The sequence below is a fragment of the Amblyomma americanum genome, chromosome 8 (assembly GCF_052857255.1).
Source record: "Amblyomma americanum isolate KBUSLIRL-KWMA chromosome 8, ASM5285725v1, whole genome shotgun sequence".
NCBI classification, from domain to species: domain Eukaryota; kingdom Metazoa; phylum Arthropoda; class Arachnida; order Ixodida; family Ixodidae; genus Amblyomma; species Amblyomma americanum.
The window spans coordinates 14,739,772-14,759,220 of record NC_135504.1 but is presented as its reverse complement, the minus strand read 5'-3'; the positions used below and the strand labels follow the sequence as shown (position 1 = coordinate 14,759,220).

Here is a 19,449-nt window from a genome sequence, read left to right as displayed (position 1 = left end):
AGATAAAGTCGGTGACGTTTTGTCGCAGTGTTCTAACACAATGCAGGTTTATTTCCAGGAAATTTTTTATCGTGTTGCAAGTCATTACTTCAAGATCCCTGCGCGGTCTACAAGTACAGTGTGAGCAAAATGTAGAAAGCAGCTTACGATGAAGCATAGTTATGAGGATTCCCCGTGATATATGATTGTGATTGACAGGATTGTGATGTCATCAATACTACGTGACTATCAGTGAATCAATCGTAGGGAACCGCGAGATACGAAAATCTGTGGACCCCAGTGTATAGAAGATAGCCAACCCCGAAAATCCTATCTGATAATACCAATCAAGGTACCCGAAAACTCCGGGAGGTGAAGACCCATGCATACCATATGAAGGGGATGAAACCGGTTCCAAACAGAGTTCTGCCGGGAAAATATCAACACCAACATTGGACATTCTTTGTCGACACCATAACAGGCAATTTGAACGCTATCTCATTTTTTTTAAGAATGCTGTTAAAAATGACAAGTTTTTTTCGGGATGTTCACTTAGAGGGATCAAAAACACTGACACGTGATCATAATTCTCATAGTGTTACACCAACAGGATCACCCCAACTTTCAGACGAAAATCTCGTCAACAAAAATCAGAATGCAGTCCCGTCATGTATGACATCACAGTTTAAACAAGGGTGAACGCATTAGAGTCATCGAAATATGCAACACTCAACAATTGCGAGAAGGCAGTTAACACCAACATAACCAATGAAAATTTTCAATTAATAACAATAGAAAGTACGGCGCAGTTAGAGAGACCTTTCTTCGGTATTAGTGCGGCAGTGGCCATTGTGTTGAAGACAGGTTTTCTATCCAGAATTTTGGTAAACCAATTTCAATAAAACCTCAAAAAAAACATACCAGTATGGTCAACAGTGCGTGTCGTGTGTATTACAAAAACACATGTTTGCTCTCTACTAGCAAAATGATTATTTCCCTGGCACATTATATAGTTGACTCTCTCTGTCACGCCTTTTTCCCCTCTCTCGAACTACATACCCTGTCCTACTATTGGCTGAGCCATTTCTTACATCTTCATCCATAGTAACGCAGTTCGTCGCACATTTGCCCGTTTAAGCATGCGCTGTTTCTTTCTTCAGGCTGTCATGCCTGCTAAAATGTTGAAATATTTATTAGTTTCAGCAAAACTCTGCTGTTTAATATGTGGAGAATACTTTTTTTCCGGGATGCTGATCTATAGTGCTTCAGGCACTTAAGTTTCATTTTATGGTTGTATGTCATCATTAACAACAGTATTTGAAGACCGCTCAGGGATCTTGAAATAATGGCTTGAAATACGATAAGTTTCCAAGAAATCAACCTACGAACTACAAGAATCTATTTCTGCAGTACTTCCATGCTTGCAAACCTGCCGAAGACCCGCCCATCACACGTAACAGCTAATACCAGCTGCACAAAGCATGCGTCGTTTGAAGTGCAGTGACTACATCTTGCAGTCTTCTCAATCTTTAAATTTTCCTGCTCTGCATTTTTGTACCCTTTTTATAGAGGAGACCTTCTGTCTTTTCTGCCAATTTCTTGTCTTCATCGCTGGCAAATAGCCTGACAAAACTCCCACTGACGATGGCTTCAAAAACGACGTCAAGAAAGCAGTGTTTGCTCGCAGCTGCTGCCCATATTTCGTTCCCGCAGCCTCTAAAATGAACCTTCTCCTAACGTAATAGCTGATGTGATTTTTTAAGACCTGCCGAGAAATCACAGCTGTCCTCTCCACGCGCACACTAAGACAACATAGTGCCAAGTGAAGATGTTAACGCTGCCGTTGCGGTAGACCCCATTCATTTCGCACTGAGGAAGATTTACGCTAGCAACAATGTAATTTACATTTGACGACATACATCGCGCTCAAATCAAGTTTGATGGAGCACAAGATGACCAATTTTGGAATTTCTGATGTTAGTTATGATCCGAAGTGAAGTCACTCCTATCATGAATTTATTCGCAACAGCGCTCCGTGAGCCAGGTAATTTCCTTTCCGATTATAGTGTGAGTACAACATTTGCTGCGAAAACAGTGCTGGGTACTGTGCAGAAAAAAAAATTGAGAGCTTCCTCGAACTGCAATTCTTAGAATGTGATCTCACTAGTTAAAATGTTCAGCATGTTTTGTTTTTAATGAAAGCATTTATGTCATAAAATTCATTTCTCTATTGTCTCTTTTTTCTGCAGTTGCGTATACCTTATTTATTGCGCCATGATATTTTAAGTGGAATCATAATACGGCTTCAGACTTCTTCAGTGGGCGGGGAAGACTCTAGGATTTATATAAAGTGAATGATATATTACACAGTAGTTGAAAATGTTACGGAAAATATTTCAAAAGGGGACTTGGGTATCTGTTCTTAAAACCTGCATCGTCTCTTCGGCGGACGCTGTTTTGTGACGCCCGTCTCTTCTTTCAATCTTTCCTCTCACGACTCTTTTCACTCTCCTCTGTCTGCATGTGGCAGCGATTCTGGCTCAGCTCGAGCAGGCCGGTGCAATTGCTTTTCCATTCTTCTTTTGGTCAAAACAACAACACAATAACTACTTGTGCGTGCAGCATGCCAAAGCAAGAATCCTGATGAGCTCTTTAGGTTATCTCCTGTACAGCAAGAAAAGCTGCTATGTTATGGGCACCCTGTTGAGACGTTTATCCTCATAGGTCTGTGCGGCTTTACATCGGTGCAAGAACTGTATCTGACGCTGTGTTTACCTAAATATTTTGATTCATTCGCTTCAGGAAGGGCTACTGCAGTGCAGCGGAAAACTTTCTCTCTGTAATTTCTGCTGCAGTGTTTCTTCTTGATTTTAAACCACCCACCCGTTATAGCTCATGACAGTGCTACATTACCTAATATTAGGTAAGAAAATAAACAGTAATTATATTTATTTTATCCACTCTAATAGAAGCAAATGAGGGAAATGTATAGTGCAATCCAGTCTTCCTACCGGTTTTCAAAGCGAAAGCTGTCTGACATTGCGTGCATACTGGTCAAGGAACACAAGAAATACTCTTCCCATTTAGGGACATGGAGTTTATCTTCACACGACAATAACGACTAAATATCTCTTTGTAGTAGCCAAACCAAGCACAGCATGTTGATGTCAATTCTTGTGAATGTTATACAGGCTTCCGGTATGGGGACAAAAATCAGCGCAACAGCACGTTAAAGATTTTTCTTGTTCAAGGAAGCATTTCAATTATTTCTAATTTTGTGTTGTGTTGTATTGGGTGTTATGACACATAGGCAACTGAGGCCATCATTCGCCAAGAACATCTAATTTTGTGACTGCTTCTTATGCTGTCACTAAACAAAGTTATCAAATTCGCCCAGAGTGGTACGTTTCAGTGTACATTTAACTGATTGTGGCCCCTACTTGTTTGTTTGGTTCTGAAGGAGTCACTTGCTTTAACTCTGAGCCTCTAATTGTTTTCTCATGCAGTTCTGTATTATCTTGCTGCTGTGCCCCGCCATAACATGGAGGAAGCTACCTGTTAGTTCTGGTGACGTAGACATGCCGTGACTAGGAGGCTACGTGTTCTTTCCGGTGATGCATACAAGTAATGACAAGCAGAGTCTATGAATATTGCGGACACGTTACAGGATAGCACCCCAAGAAATGCACAAACCAGGTCACTTCAGTATCCTTGTACTAATATATGTTTACTGAAATCAGCTGAAAGCTGAATATCTACATCGTGATGGACTTCTAGCATAGGTTTAGCACCCTATTGGCGGCTCAGTTTGGTAGCATTTGCACTTATATTGTTCGAATTAACACAGTAGATGCAGGCATTGTTTCACTGTAAGGGATTTTTTGCCCATTCCTGAGAGTCAAAAATTGACATCAGTGGAAACGCTAAGCCTAAATGGGCACAGTGTAGTGCTGTCAGGGGTTAAAAAAATATTCAATAACATGAATCTGCCACTTCGAAGAGTAGTTCTTTTATGTACTGACACTCATCACTTCTCTACTCTGTAGGCGCAGGAATGTACGAAAGGTCATTGCAACGGTCTTCGTCAAATACTGTAGCCAAGCACATCACAGTGTAATAAGGAGCAGCGCAGTAAAAGAAGCCAGACCTAAGAAAGACCAACATGTATTTTACATTGGTTTTCTTAGGCCGATCTGATAACTAGGAGGTGCAATAAATATTGCCAGTGCAGGGTATGTTGCTGGGCTAGTTGGTTCTGATCAGGCATCATGGCATCACAGTGCTTGCAGCCGAGGACAGAGAGAGGAGTCACACATAACGGCGGTGAACAGACAACTTTATTTTGGACGTGGTTTTGATCCGCGCCTTGTATTTAACATAATAACATTGACGCCCATGCGCACATACAACACAGATATGAAGAGGACGATCTATGGCAGCCCTTTTGGTTAAGAATTTACAGAGTGCTCTATGTTGAAAAAAAAATGGCAAGAAAAGTGGGCCAGGGCTGTGTCAACAAATGCCAACACTAATGCAGCACACACTTTAACGATGCTAAAAACGAGGCATAAAAACAGGTTAAAAGATGGTATAGATGAGGCTTCAAGTAACATGGCAAAAATTCGTAAGCGGTAAAAACAGAGATAAAGAAGAACGTGGGACACAAGAAACAGCCAAAAATTCAATGTGGCGATAAAAGCAGGTAAACGAACGGCATAAATGTGTCATCAATTAACAGCCGGAAATTCATCGAGATGCTAGAAGCAGGTAAAGAGATGACGTAAGTGAGGCAGCAATCAACGGGCCAAAGAGTGATTAGAGGAGAACTGAAAACGGTAAGGAAAGGGTTGAAAGTGGCTTCGAATGCAATACAATCATAGTGATCCAGACAGGAATGTAACCTCTTTTTCCAGGAGGGCTATTCATGGCACGCTAACTCAGCCTGCTTTTAGGTTGTCAATGATGGCTGTTTGAATAATTTTCCGCGTGAGCTGGTTCTTAATTTTTGCCAAGATTCTGGAGTTTACGAGGGGGGGGGGGTGGGGGGGGAGCGGCGCTTGCAAGGAGAGCAGTCACAACAGTGCATGACCAAGTTGCTAGATTTTTTACCTCTCACGTTCAATTTATGATCCTGAAGTCTTAATGGTTCACGGAGTGGCCTGTCTGTCCAACGTATTTTTTGCTGTGGGACCGAGGAATGTTATAGAAGACTCCCGTAGTGCTTGAGACGTACGGATCTTTATGCCTTCTTGCATTTATGCATTTATGCCTTCCATTTATTACAGAGCGCGGATCAAAAACACATCCAAAATAAAGTTGACAGTTAAGCGCAGTTTACTATGTGTCCTCTCTGTGTCCTCATACCCAAGCGCTGATTCCACTAATGTTGCCAAGGCTAGAAACGCTTCCATGACTACAGCACGAAACGAAACTATTTTTGCTGTCAACGCTTGACACATGGGTAAAATAACCTTCTATTGTTTAGACCCTCAGCACACTTGTTGAAGGGGGAAACAGCAGGACAATATGCTCTTAGGTCTTGTTTTTAGCAGACCTTGTTTTGAAGAAAACCATAAGAATTCAGAAGCAGTTATAGCAGCAACGATTGCCAACGACAGCTTCCGTCGGGGTTTTTTTTTTGTTCTTGTTAACGTTGCCGCCAGATAAAGTGAGAATAGTTCCTTTTTTTTGCATTGCAAGAGAACGAGTGCGAACCTATTGCATAAAACCAAAACACTGCCATCATCGTCATCCCCATCGTCACCCTCTTTTTTTCTCCTCTTCCCGTTCCCCAGTGCAGAGTAGCAGGCCAGATATTTATTTTTCAAGCCAACATTTCTGCCTGTCCCGTCAATAAACCCTCTCTCTCTCTTTCTGCTCTGGAATGCCGTATAAATAAGCACAAATGAAAATGTGCGAAGAATATTACTCTTACAAAAAAAAGCGCTGTCAGGGACTGATACACAGCTTTATTCTCCCTCTTCGAGTATGGCGCTTCTAGAAGCATTTCAGATACGAAGTTTTTTTCCTGGTCTTTATATAATGTGTGCGTTGAAGCAGTTCTCTTCAAACATTGAGCTAACGTGCCGCTTTCTTGCGTTAAAGAAGCCAAATGTCGCTAAATGATATGCACTGAATGTAAGGAATTTTTTTCCTTATCCTCAGTCTCCCAGGAAATGCAAGAATAAAGAAAGTTGATGCATTAAATGCAGAGGTTGCTAGAGATGCTGGTGAACTGATGTCCATGTTGATTTTACTGCTAACATGAAGTGGTTCCTCTTGTGAGGAGGATATGTTCTTTCCTAACGACTATTATTGGTGAACGAGATTCGTATCGATTGGTCGCAAGCTATATAAAAGGTCACAAACAATAAATGGCGGACGAGGTACCCTGGTTAGTTCAAATATAGATTAGGTGTGCTAGAGAGAGAAAAAACCCATTGTTTTTGGAGAGGAATGTTAGGCGTTCTTCTGTGTCCCCTCACGACCCCACTGCACTGAAGTGTGTATGTCCCTAAGGTATATAGCACTCAGAGCCTCCGAGCGCAGCAGGGTCTCCTAGTTCTCCCAGCTATTGAGGTTCTTTCGGTCCTGCGTGGGAGAGTCCGCCGGGCAGAGGGAGAGGACTTGGAGGGAAGAGGAAAAGGGTTCTCTCATCGCTTTAAGATTGAGGCTCGGGTTTCCAGTTCAAGGAAAACCAAGCTTCAAAGATCGGCGACATCTCACTTGAGCTCCGCGTTACGAATATGATGTGATAGCGTTATTGGGTAATGCCCATATATCCGGAATTAGCTATTCTCTACTTAACATTCGTGGATCTGTAGTCCTCATATTACTCCTGGCGCAGTTGTTCACTGGTTGAGCGATGCGCCATTGGCCTTCGATGCCAGGTGCTGCCACAGGTGGGGCTTGTGGGACCCCGATTGCTATTCTCGATAAGAACATGGTTGTGCTTGGCTTAGTGCGAGACTAGGCTTCAGGCAAAGAACCAAGCAGGCTAAATGCTTGGAATGCCCGCAATGACTACTGGTGCACTAAGAATAGTTGCATTGGGCTCGTGACGGAAGAAGACTGAGTTAGAAGGATACGATGTCGCTGCTTTGAGCCGCGGGGTGTTGGAGAAGAAATTTGGTGAAGGTGACGGTGGCCAAATTCACATTCTAGGGGCTTGTATCCAAGACCAGTCGGACTTTTATAAACGTGAGCCTCGGAAGCGGGATGCGTAAAGATGTCCGCTTAGCACAATTTACATTGTGCATTGCTCAGCACCACGGGAAGATTATGCCACATTTTATCGCAAAGCTCGATTGGACACATGATCTAAAATGTAACAAACTGTCAATTGCTCTTGCAGAGTTACTTCACACTGATTGCTGTCCCGACACATACACACGCATAGTAAACTAACATTCTAGAACGTCTTGTCATAGCGTATTTGGCTTGCCTGCTTGCGGAGAATTTGTTTGTAAGTAGGGGGAGGAATGCTAATAGTATTTTCTACTTTGGCCATGCTGCTGACTTGAGAAAAGGCCCATCAGTTTCACACCCTACTGACCGCATGTCGTCACGTCGTTCATTGCAAAGCACTTAGCAGCGGCCCACGTAAAACGGTCTTTGGAAGTAAAAAAAAAACTATTTCTAATTAATTGTGGTTTTCACAAGCACTAGTGGCGGGTAAGCATGTAACTTAAATAGATAACACATAGCACTAAGGGCGCTATATTTTAAGCTTAATAAAATGCGAATTCGCAAGCTGTTTTCTACATCCAGCGCACAGAGATGTTGCACACGGATGTGGAGTTAGTCTTGAGGTAATGATTTTCAGTACATATAAGTTCTTTGTCTTCGAGAATTGAACCAACAATCTCCATAAACGTTGCGGTCAAACGACAAGAAGTTTAGCAAACTCCTCTGAAAATCAAATAAAAAATTTCATACTCTATCCCCGTGCCTGGTAAATTCCAGCGCGCCCGCCCACCGCGCGTGGCAATAAATAACAGCTGCGCAAAATTGACGCTTTTTCAAGCTCACTCCTTATATTTCAACTCTGCTTATTGTTATTTTTCTACTGTATAATATTTTATTATTATTATGATAATTCCACTTCTCTGTCCATATTTTTTGCGCTTCCTTGACAAATAGCCTTCCACATCTAACTCAAAGAGAGCCTCGAAAATGACGTCAAGAACCAGCGTGCGTGCACAGCTGCTGCGAATTTTTTGTTCGAGCAGCAACGTGCGGATCGGAGGTCTGAAACGCGCGTTCTGCAAGCGTAAAAGCCTTGCTATTCATTTTAGAAGCTTTCGAGAAAGTGAAGCTGTTTCCTGCACGTCCACACGAACACAACACAGAGCGACGTGACGATGTTGAGGTTGCCATATGTGACGGTGCAATACATTACACACTTTGCAATTTTTTCGCTATATGCTGCAGCGCAATTTATTCTTGAATATACTCACAGCGCTCAAAAGATGCTTCATGGCCCAGGTGATGGGGGTTGTCTCGAAGTTATTGGTTATTAGCCTCGCTATGTGTGCAAGTAAACATTTTTTTCTGTTAAGAGAACATACATAACAGCTGCCCCGAGCAAGTTAACTTTGTCATCGAAGTGTTCGTGCAACAGACGCTGCAACGGTTCTGTGTTGCGCGCTGTGCAGACATAAGAAAATCAAAAGCAGCCTGGAAATTCTGCTCGTAAAGCTTCGTCTCGCTCGGTAATCATGCTTCTTTTGGTTTGTTTCTGATCGAAACATAAATGCGGCGTTGTCATTTTGTACTGTCTTTTACATCGTAATAATAACGGCACATGTGCTTCATCATGCCCTTTTCTTCAGTCTCCTAAGCCTACCTACTTACTGGGTTAGTAGCTTGGAAGCCGCATGGTTGGATCTAAATTTAATCAAACAATAGAGCTATTCTGATTGTCGCGAAAAATATACCTGCTACATGCCAGAGCTGCAAACCTTGATGATTCTTTGGTCGCGTTCTGATGATCAAGAGACGAACCTAAACTTTATCCATATTACGACGTATTCAAAAATGAAAACCAAACTTAAAAACATTGCTTTTTACAAGCGCACCGTTCCTAATTTAAGTGTATATATCACACACAAAAAGGAAGATAATCGACCAGTCATCTAGTCTATCGGCCGCTTGGCTAGTCTATCCGTCCACAGAGGGAAGACTAAACCAATCTCGTCGATGATCATCCATGACGACTGGCGGACTATGTGGCCGTCTACCGCTACCCGTAAATGCCTCTGAGCAGGTTGGGTGGTCGGTAAATGCATTGGGCGATTGACTGGCATTGAGGTGAGATTGAAGTCGAGCCCTTGGAAAGCTGTGGCGTCGCACAAGTCTGCCCTGTCTTGGTTACAGTTTTCCTGGAACAATCGGGAGCGAACGGTTTGCGGGTAGTCCACGCAGCGTTCATCTCCTTGTGTAGAAAAAAAGGAGGTTAAAGGATAGTCTTTAATCGCTCCAACATGAAAGCTTTCCTGGAGATACGTATCGATCGCCGAAAAGAAATAGTCCACGAGTATTTTTATTTCCGTAGGCCTAATTTGCGGCTTTGTTGTCTTCGACTGAAACTTGTTATACACGGTAGCCTAAAAAAAACGAAACAAAAACGAAACTCATATGATTTTATGCTTTGTTGTAGTTTCCAGAAATTGTTTTTTTTTGTTTACTTTTGATTGCATGTATGACCCCCCCCCCCCCCCCTCCCATGCAATACTTTCGAACTGAGGGCCCTTTGGGGTATTTTGTATAAATATAAATAAATTCAAATCGCCCCCTTTTACGGAGAGTGCGTACAATAGAGGACCCTTCCTTATCATTTAGCGCAGATAACAAGTCTTTATTTTTGTGAATGAGTTCTCAGGGCATTGTTGATTTACATGCTTCATAAATGCTGCCTTTGTTCAAACTGTCACGTAAAATAGCGCTTTATCATCATAATCATAATCATTATCATCATAATTTATTTTTCTTTAAGGACCCATAGGCGGGGGATTATATAAGGGGAAGCAAAAAATAACAGCGCAAGCAGTACGAACACACGTAATTTCGCATTGAAGAAAGGAAACATTCTAAATGTTCAATAAATAACGAAACTGTGATCAGGAATACACTGCAGCTATGGCGTAATATCATGAAGAGCAAAACGGGAACACTGTGTACATGCATCTATATTGCATAGGAAGGGTTCCACAACTTGTATAACTGTAATCAGTGCAGATGTGACACAAAAGTGGCGGGAAGTGCACTGCAAGTAGTACTAAGGATGAAGACAACATAAGAGCAGGTTTTTTAATTTATTCGGATAGCGCCCAATTGAAATTGCCTCATGCAGCCCATTCCACCGTTCAGTGGAGGATGGCAACAAGGATTTATAAAAGGCATTTGTGGAACAATGCCTTTCAAAATGCGCTTCTTCTAACAATGCGCTTGTTCTAACTTGCACTTTCTTTCACGGTTTCCTGTAAAAGTGGTGAAAACGCATTTCTTTCGTGCTTTCTGGTAGAAAGATTTCACGGATGGATGAAAGATGTATTTCGCGGCCTCCTGGAAAATGTCGGAGTCCTTTTAGAATGTTGCTGAATTCATTTCTCTCTTGTAATTGGTGGGGTGCCCCTGACCCGTGCAAAGTGTTTGTAATCGCCTGGTTTGCCTTTTCTTGGAATAGCGTCGTATTTCTACGAATCCTCCATTCTTAGTTGGCCGTAGAACTGCAGACTCCATTTGAACGAAAAATGAATATGAGTGCGATTTGAAATTGTGATGCTAGAAGTATGGATGACAAGATCACGTTCAAAATGCTTTTAAACTAATCTCCTTCGCATTGTGTTTGTGAATTTCATTTCGCTGCCGCTTTCTCATTCTGCTGCTGTGTTGCCTTTGGCGGCTGGAGACTTCTGGAGGGTTGAGGTAGTGGAGGCTAGTAATGGCAGATAAATTTTTACGGGTTGGCTCGGGCAGCGCCTCTACCAGCTCCAATCCTCAAATGGCGCTGGGGGCTGAACGCTTCACACATATGCACACACAGCCAATGTGTTTTCATCGAACTAGAAATATACTTCTGAACAGCAAAATGCAACAATTTCAGTGCAATCTCTTCAATAACGGCTTCAATGGAAATGTCCGTTCTCAAAAACGCATCATTACATTCAGATAAGTAGCTGTCAGTGCCTTCTTGTGTACCGGCGCTCGGAACACACCGGATTAGAGCAAATAGCTCATTACCTGGTGGTGAAGGTCAATAATACTACTTAGTCCCTTGTTAGGAATACAGCAGACTTCATCAAGTACAGCGACTACCCAGAGTTCTGCCATGTCTGTTTCTTAATATGTTTTTGCTGGTTACCTTCATTGTAAACAAATAAATAGAAGTGAGCTATTAGTTAAAGATTTCACCCATCAAAAAGCGGTCAACTAGTAATAATAATTTACCGCGATGTAACTTTATTTCTATTAGTCCCGCATAGCCAAAACTATAGTTTTAACTCGTCAATTATTACATAGCTAAAGCACTTCTCGACAAAACTCATATGTTAAATGCCTGGTGGTGCTTTCCAAAATACCCACGCATGATTACAGAGCCCTAAACAGGAACACGACACTCACGTCTTTGGGTATCAACTCCTTCTGCGAGCAGAATGTGATGTGCAGGGTGTTTAAGGGACGGGGGTTTACTTGTAAGCAACCCATAGCGGCTTTGATATCATTATCATCAGCTGACTACGCCCACTGTAGGAAAAAGGCATATCTCCCATGTCTGTCCAATTAGCCCTGTCTTTTGCCAAGTGCGCCCACCGTATGCCCGGAAACTTCTTTACCTCATCCGCCCGCCTAAATTTCTGCCGCCCCTGCTACGCTTACCTTCTCTTGGAATCCATCCTTTATCTTGCCTTTGCATTACATACGGCACAAGCTACGTGCTAATATCACATGCACACAAGAGATAAAATTGCTCTCAGAATGACTAGGAATTGAATGACACCATTTTCAAGCCGTTTCGACGCATGGGTTTGTGGAAAAAATTGGCAGTGGCTTAGCTCGGCTATGCTAGAATATACGCAGCCTTGGTTAATCTTGATTGCAAGTCCATGTTAGTCTAGTTGTCTGGCTTGTTGTTGTCACGGGGTTCGCCACGCGGTTGGTCACGTGACCAGTCACGTGGTTGGTCACTTGGTGCGGTGCGAGCACGGTGGGAATAAGAGCACGGCGAAACTGCGAGTCCGTGACCAATGTAGGGTTCCCTACAAAAAGGGGTGGCAAGTTGTGCCAGTGTCTTCGTTAAACGGCCTCAAACGCGACGTGTACCTATTCCATTCCATTCCATTCCAAAAACTTTTATTTCCATCAGAAATGGAGACCCCCTACTCCCTACCCCTGGCGCGCAGGCCTAGGGGTAGGGGCCGGCGCCTCCGCGACTAGATGCAGGCAAAGAGTTGCTGGCTCTTCGCGGCCTCTACCGCCAGATGGATGGCTTTCCTCTGCATGGCGGGGTCCGCGCTTTGCAGAAGGGTCTCCCAGGCTTCTCTACTATTTATTCCTTCATTGACCCCTGGGGAGTGTGTGCATTGCCAGATTATGTGGTCGAGGGTCCCCCTCTCCCCGCATTCCTTACATTTATCGTCTATGTCTTCGTCTTTCAGGACGTGTGATGCCCATACCGGATTTATGTAGTTTCCTGCCTGTAATCTGCGCCAAGTAGTTGCCTCTCTGTTTCCGAGCTCTTTGTCCGGTGGTGGGGCAGTTCTTCGCTGTAATCTGTAGTTTTCTACGTGTACCTATTCTCAGTATTTCTGACGCATTAGACGATTGTATTGCAAGTGAAAAACGCATCAAGAAGAAATATCAGGCAGTTAACTAATGCAAAAGGCTCGAGAGCTCGAGAGCTCAATATGTTGTCAAAAATTTTTGTCCCGCAGACAAAGCGCCTCGTCGCACTGTACGCCAGCGCTAGTAAAAAGCATAGAACGCGAATTCCATTAACAAAACATAAAAACATGGTGAATGATTTATTTGATAGTACGGCAGTATTTAGCACGCAGAAATTTCGTACATAGGTTGGCTTTTCCGCCTGCGGCCCCTCGAAACGAGTGATACTCACGTGTGCCGCTGCTGTAATAAGCTTCAAACCTCTTGGCATTGGCCGCCAGTACGTACCGATCTTGCATTGCACCTCCTTCCCCCTCTCCCCTGCTGCCCATCAGCTAGAAAAATTTATTGAATCCTGCGTAAGATTCGGATAGTTTGTTCGTACCAATTAAGTAAAGGGCACGGGAAAAGACGACCTCGACATAGAAATACGCGAAGCGCTCTTGGACATATGATTTTTCAGGCTTGTTGAGTTTGGACAGGGATCGAAAACTCCGCAATATTTAATGGTACGGACCCATTGGCCGTAGTAAGTAAATATACACTATGCATAGCAGAATTAACCTATGACAGAAACCTCCAGCTGTGAAGAACAATTTTTGTAACCAGCGAAAGCATAACCGGTAGTGTGGATGTAATCAGCTGTTGTCTGCGTCTTTCTGTCTTCGTGTCCCTATGTTGGGCTGGTCATCATCGTAACGAATGATCCGCCGTCGGGTCGCCACTCCAGCATAAAACGCTCGCATCCAATACCGTGAGTGACGTTGAACAGCGTTGAGTGCGTGCAAAAACTGCGTGCATTTTTGCTACTGCTTTTATAAACGTGGACAACTTCTACAAAGGAACGAATGCATTGCGCAGCCAGGCAAGTTGAGGGCAAGTTGAGAGTGGAACCTACGCAGAAGATTCGTTATCCTCTCAAAACATTCTAACTGTGGTAAACGTTTGTTGTTGGACTAGTTGGATATGCTTGTTGCACTATGTAGTGTGGATGTAATGAGCTCATGCATAGATCTTGCTTGTATATGCTAGTTGGATATGCAGTTGGAAGTGTGTGCCTGTATCGTCATCCCGTCTCGTCTCGTGTGTTTTGTAGCGCCCTATTTATTGAAGAGTAACATTCCAACTGTGGTCGCCGCAAATGAATTTTGGCTTCTTTTTTATACAGTCAGCCAAATCCAGAAAGCGGAACTAAGGGATATTTTGTAGTGATAAAATCTCATGCATAGATCTTACTTTTGCAAAAGCTCTGGGAACAAAGGTGCCCAACAACACCTAGAAAACATGCGCACAAATTTAATGTCAAATAAAGAGTGAGCCAGAGCCTGATGATGCACAGATCAATTTAGCCAAATATCATCTAGAGAGTCTTTTTGGCTTGTTGACAATTATAGGTCTGGCAGCTTGTAGCGCAGTTTCATATGTTCCTTCCCTGCGCTACTCCCTCGCCGACTTTGATTCAGCCTTTTGTGTTGTTCATTTTCTTTAAATTGCTCATTTAACCTAAAATGCATAGAATTTAGAATATATGCACTTCACTGGAGCTCCCGTCAGCGAAGCGAGCGCTAGACACCTGCTGTGGGCCCGCCCCTTTTTGCACGCCATCCGGTGGAAACACCTGCTCCGTTGCGGACCGCCCGCAGGTCTATCACCGGATGTAGAATACTAGATCTTGGGGCCGCAAGTGAAGGGCTCCGGAAATTTCGACCACCTGGGGTTATTTAACGTGCACTGACATTGCGCAGTACACGGGCCTCTAGAATTTCGCCTTCATCGAAATTCAACTGCCGCGGCCGTGTATGTTTAAGTGTAAATCAATTTATGATGCCAGAAAGCACGCGTCCGGTATAAAAAAAAGGGCGTTGGCGGGAGATCTGAACTGAGGAGACGATAATAACGATGGCGTCATCAGCCCCATCGCCAATGAAGAAAGGGAGTGCCTCTGCTGCAGTGAACATTAAAGTGTTTATTAGGGCTGGTGCTCAGAGGCTTTGTATCTCAAGGTGGGGTCGAATACCCATTTTTCAAGCATTTCATCCTAAACAAGCTGAGCACCAGGCAGGGGATAGCTTGTACCTATTGTATCACCGGTGGGTACCCGGCGGCACTGGGGATCATCGGAGGCTTTCTCAATTCGCTATTAAAGGCGAAATAGGAGAGGCACACAAGGAACGACGATACTAACCGTTGTCCTCTTGTTTTATATCGGGTATATTTTTACTACCTCGCTACTGCTCGTATATTTAGAATGCTGCAGTGAGGTAAAATGTATTCTAGATCCCATACAATCTAGCTAGTGTGAATACTTTACAAGAATGTGAACAACAAAAAATAAAGGTTGCCACCTCAGTGCTTACTACAGAAGCAAGTTATTCGCCCGTACTTGCTTGTGTTGCAGGACAGCTGTGGCCCTGATTTAACGAAATAGATTTTCTAATTATATTTATGCCGTATTCACCGGATAATAGCTTCAAGTAATATTTTATAAACAGGGTTTGAAAACAATCTGTAAAAATGAAGTTTTCTCACGAGAACTTGGCAAGATTCAGTTTCACAGCGAAAAAAGTGAAACCGAAAGATTACCAAGTGATACTGACCAAATTTCTTGCAAATGTTTTCATGAATCGTGGAATATAGTTGCTCCAATATGCATACTGTCTGTAGTGCGCCGACTGTACCCGTTGTTGTTGCCTTAGTGACATGGCACATTCCCACGATGGGGGATTGGCCACTGTTCAGTGACGAGAGCCAATCACCTTTCGGCATGCTCCCGAAGACGAGGAAGTTCTCTTTCTTAGTGCCAGCTATTTATCTATTCCCCAGCAAATAATTTTACTTTCGTCCATGAAAAATCATCTGGAAACCTCTCTGAGCACCCCAATTCGTGGCCGATCCCCCTGTGTGGGCATGTGCCATTGTTTAAGAATAACAACATCAAAACCGAAACTATGTTACTTATGTCAACGCACCTCGATCTTTCTGATAACCACAAATAAACCAATCTATACAACTGGTGGTGGTGCGTGCTCCGTTCCCAATCGCCCTAAGACTCCGGAGCATTACGCTGTCCCCTGCGTCCACCATGCCAGATGAGACTACTTCGACAACGGCGCCCCGCTCTACGACGCTCCTTTGCGCTGGCGTCCTACAGCAACGTGAACCTTGCGTTGTGAGCGGCACAGCCAACCGAGATGTCGGCTACTGCCTGTCATCACATGATGAAGTCAGCAGCTACAAGTGGGACGATTATTTCAAGATGAGCAACCTCATCGCATGTTTCATGGACGTTGCGTGACTCTGGTTTCGCAACTATGAGGCTAACTTGCTCACTAAGTCCATGTTCAAGAAATGTTTTACGGAAGAGTTCGGCGGCCTTGTAGTGCGCAAGCTCTGTGCATGATCGCGCTCAGGACGCCGGTAGACCTTCATCGGTTACATCACGGACTATCCTGACCTCTGTAAGCATGCCAACCCAGCCACGATCAAAGCGGACAAGATCAATCACATCCTCAAAGTCATTGCTGGTTTCTCATTTCAGATGCTTCAGCGAAAAATCTTACCACCGTCACTGATGTCATCAAGGTTTATTATAGCTACGAAGAGGCTCCGAAAACAGCGCGCTTGTACTCGGAGCTCCGGATCTTGCGATGAGGTCCTCACCACATTAGTCCTGGGTGGGCCTGCTCTTTAGGACTCCCCTCTGCTTCAACAAATCAAAGACTTCAACCGTGAAGATTTCGCCCGCCAGCTGTCTTTCATCTCTAATTTTCGAGACGGCACCGGCCTCACTCCCGCTTGGCTCCGTTTTTGAGCCAACTATAGGCCGTGCCATGAAGCAGCACCTCGCTAATATGCTGCCATCCAGCCTTGCGCTCCCGTCTTTGACGGTACCTCTGAAGTAGGCCGAAGTGGTGGCTACTGCTGCGTCACCCGGCCAGCCACAGATTCTTATACCCCTCTCCCTTACCTTCCGTCCACCACCGCCGTCTGAGCCCCCGTCCCGTGCCCCTTAGCAAGGGTCCTCCCAAGAATCCTAGCCTTACTATGAACAATCGACCAATCTGCTAAGCCTGTTGTCTGCCGGGCCAGGTCGCGCAGCTTTCCTGCAGGCGCATTCCGCCTCCTCGGCAGGATCTACGGTACCACTCGTACGATCCCGAGCCACCATTACCGCGAACACCACCCAGTCACCATTTCGTGTCCAATGATCGCCGAAACTACCCCACTCGATGAGCGCCTTTTCTTGATTTTGATTTGATTTGATCTTCATTCGACATCACGGGATGTTGGGTGCACAGGCAAAAAGCCAGAAAGGCTTCACTAGGCCAGTGCACCCATTATTTTACAGCAGGGGTGGCAAATACTACGTTACACAACATGAATACATACATCGATAAGAATACAGAGAGAGGGCAATGGAAGATTACACAATATATATAAGCCACACGTAGACACAATGTTTACATTATAAAAAAAGCAAAACATAAAACGCTTACTGTCGTATTTGTAGAAAAAAGATACAGAACAAGCATGACTAGTTAATAAAACAAGTACGAGTGAAAAACACGTTAGTTATCTAAGCAAAGATATCGCGCAACTTTTTCATGGACAATCTCGTAACATCTATGTCATTTTGTAGTAGCTGATTTAAGGTAGTTGGCAAACTGAACTTTAGCATCTGTTTTCCATAATTGGTACGGCATTTGGCAACTTTCCAGAATTCAGGATGACGTGTGGAGTATGAAGCAATGTTTGTATATAAATCGGCTAATTCAGCTAGGATTTGGATGTTGTTTATGACGTTTGACCTGTAACATTTCCATAACCTAAAGCCATACATGGAGGACACGCGAGTAACATTTAGTTTTTTGAATACGTCAGCTGTAGGTTATTGGTATGACACTTTACTTATATTTCTAAGGGCACGTTTTTGCAAGACAACCAACTTGTACATGTTTTCCCTAGTTGTAGTGGCGCACACTAGCACACCATAGTTAATCAAAGATATGAAGAGCGATTTTAAAAGGACGGTATTAGCGGATGTGGTGAAACTCGGGCAGTAGCGACGTGTAAGGCCGATGGTGCTAGATAATTTACCGGACAAATGCTTAATGTGTCTATCCCATGACATGTTTTAAGTAAAGTAAACTCCTAGAGTTTTACAACAAGGTACAACTTTCAGTACATTTTCGTTGAGCAGGAGGGGAGGCAGTTGAATATTCCTCGTCGTTCCCCTTTTCCAGAATCCAAAAAATAGTGGTAACCGCGTAAGAAGGTGGCAGGCCAGACGAATATCCATATTCGATTACAAAGCGAGGAAAATGAAGTGTGAAGCACGAAAAACGCCAAAGAAGAAAACAAAGAAGAAGAGCCTGCTGTTGCAACAGTTCTGTTTCGCACGGCGTCTGCGTTCAAGCCTAACACCAGGCAGAAGGACTAGCCAAACGAGGAGCAGGACGACCACTTTGCACTACACAGTCGGCTCTATTCCGTAAGTAGAACATTCGGCTCCGAGATCTACGTCAGTGTGGACTGCTCATCTCTTAACTGTGCTCCTTGTTGAGCACCTTGCCCTTCAGCTCCTAAGCCTCGACTGGATCCTTTAGTTACGGCAACGGTGGTCGAGTGGTTTGAGCATCCGGGAGGTGCGAGGGTCGGCCCTCAGTGCCACAGGATAGCCATTAGGGGTATTGGATGCAAGCTTTCGCCTGGCCTGGTGCAGAGCTTATTTAGGCCTAAATGATTGCGAAATGAGTGACACCACATTGAGAAGACGAAAATACCTCGTGCTATGGCGCTTCCTGGCTACAGATGCCCTTGCGGTGGGAAAACTAATCACCATCATAAGATTAGCTAGCTATCCAGCGCGCTTGAAGGGTTTGCGACGTTGTTGAATCAGAGAGCAGCTTCAGCTCAACAGTGGCGCAACGGATTACGTTCCAGGGAGTACAGTATTGGTGTTCAGATATAGCCAGACAGAATTAAGACAGAATTTACAGAGTTAACAGTGTTCTGTTTTATTTAACGTGAACTTGCGACAGCTCCATCTCCGTGCTCTATGCTCTCTTGCAAGTAGGCCTGCTTATGTTGCATTTCCTGTTGATTCGATCTGTCCACAACAGTATTAAGGATTAGGTATTTGCTAAAGCTATACAGCTTGGAAACTCTCAAGGGCCAGTTACTTTACGCAGTCCCTTAGTGCGAATTCCTTTCAATAATATTCCTCGAAACGTACACATTAGCCAAAAATATTTTATGTATATCCGTCTAGGGTTGGCCCTGTGACGCTGTTAATTGCAGGAGTTCAGCATACTTTTCTCCGATTCTTGTCGCTTCTGAAGACCTCACCATCAGGTAGCAGAAGCACCGGGGAAACGCTGTATTCCATTCCGCTTGACAGACACCGTATTATCTGTGTGTTTCTCGCATGCTGCATATGGGCATACTGAAAACATGTATACAGAACTTTCGGAAATAAAAAAAAAAACCATCGCTAATTGTTTACTAAGCCTCAAAGATTTGAATGAACAATGAAGTTTTTGTACTGTCTAGTTCATAATGGAGCGCGAATATAAATGTTGCAAA

General features: G+C 43.8%; 1 protein-coding gene across 3 annotated transcripts in view; it reads right to left on the bottom strand.

Annotated features, from left to right (window-relative positions):
* LOC144100077 (uncharacterized) overlaps positions 1–19,449 on the bottom strand; it is a 276,109-nt gene that overhangs the window by 235,376 nt on the left and 21,284 nt on the right. The gene's annotated exons all lie outside the window — the stretch shown is intronic.